Source organism: Galeopterus variegatus, unplaced genomic scaffold, assembly GCF_000696425.1.
Source record: "Galeopterus variegatus unplaced genomic scaffold, G_variegatus-3.0.2 Scaffold3851, whole genome shotgun sequence".
NCBI lineage: Eukaryota > Metazoa > Chordata > Mammalia > Dermoptera > Cynocephalidae > Galeopterus > Galeopterus variegatus.
In genome coordinates this window covers 148,106-149,965 of record NW_007729962.1, presented here as the reverse complement: position 1 = coordinate 149,965, position 1,860 = coordinate 148,106, and positions in this window count along the sequence as shown.

Genomic DNA, 1,860 nt, shown 5'->3' with positions numbered 1-1,860 from the left:
GCAGTAAGAGCCAACATAGCTTCACCTTTCCGAATTACCTTGGTGGAAGGCCAATTCAGTTACTAACTATCTCCCACCTGCCCCATGGATATGCCCTTGAGAGAATACGGGTGTGGACCAGAAATTCCTGGGCATCCGTTCCTGGAATCTCTTGTTTATTGTTAGCTCAGATTATCCTAGATATTTTTCCTTTAAGCACTGACTTGAAAAAAAATACTTCCCAGCCTCCCAAACTGTAAGAAATAAATTTTGTTTTTTTATAAATTAAGAAAAAAAATGAAAGAAACTGTGGAGGGTTGGTAGGGAGAGGGAAAAACAGTGTAGGGAAGGGGTGTGTCCCATTTTTTAAGGGTAATCCAGAACACTCCATGCATTTTTCTAATCCATCCTGTATCGCACTGTTGTAATAGGGCCTCTCAACAACTTTTCTCTCCTCTCTCAACAAGTTTTCCCTGAGAGAAAAGTTTTCCCTGCATCACTGTTGAAGGTCGGAGCCAGGGTGTAGGTTCATTCTGGCCCACTCTAAGGATTGCTCATATCGAGACATTTTCTAAGAATAATGATGAGACTTCATGGATTTGTGGGGGCCAGGGTGGGGTGGGAATAAGATGGGGATGTGTGCCCAAGCAGGCATTGAAATGGGATTTGTTCAAGTGTTTGATCAGGGTGTGATGTAGCCATCTTCTTATGTGAAGTTCTATACCAATGAGAATTAAAACCCACAGATAATCCCCAAGCCTGATTATAGTCTGTCATTTCCATTTCCTAACTTGGAATCGGATGACCTTGATCTAAGTTGCAGCTCTGCCAAGTTGCCAATCATGTAAACTTTAATTTGCTTAATGTAAAAACAAGTTTATATTATTTTTCCTACAGATGTGAAAATGGATGAAAAGTCCATTGTACAAATATATGTACAAATATATGGGCTATGTTAGTTTTTGGGTTGCTTTTCTCTCTCTTTTAAACATGTGAGAAATGTGCTTGGATACAAAGTTGCAAAATGAAAGGATCTGAACGATCAGCCCCACCCTGAATGACCTGGGTGGCTGTATACCATCCGCTGGGGCTGATGCTGACCTGTGCTACCCTGAGAAGGAGGACAGATTGGACTTTTCTAGCTGGTGGGGTCCTTAGAAGGCAGGTGGTCTCTCTGTGCCTTAGGTAAGGGATTTCATCTCAGACAGGTAGGTAGAGGGGCCTGCTGGCTACCACACTTAGCGGAACTAGAAGCTTCCACATACTCAAAAATCAAACAGCCTTCAACTCCCTTATCTCAGAAGTGTGATGATTTTAGAACTCGAAAAAGGATATCGGCATGACTGGGGGGAAGGTTTTCCTCACTGGTAAAAATTCCTCTGTATGTGATATCAGTTTTCTTAATATATGAGGGATAACTCCTAATTTAGGACTATCATAATCACAGTATTTTAAATATGCTCAGAACATAAAATAGAAATGGGTGTTTTATTTAATAAAGTCACTTCACTGTAGGATTGAAAGGCTTCAGGGGTGCTGGAGCTGATCATTAATTGCAAAATATGCGGGCAGGATATGTCTTATTTATTATTGTATTCTCAGTGCCTGAAATATGGTAGGCATTTGATGGATGTATTTGAAAGAATTAATACTGACTGACATTGGCTATAAATTATGTTGATAGGAAAGAGAAAGAGATTCCTTCTAGCTCCTAGGGAGCAAGAACACAGGCAGTATCTTCATGCATTAATTCATTTACTTAACAAATATTTATCAAGCACCCTCTTTGTGCCACTTTCCATTATTTCAGACACTGAGATCCGAAATAATAGTCCTTGTCTCCTTCATGGAGTGATGGAGACAAATGATAGACAGGTAAAT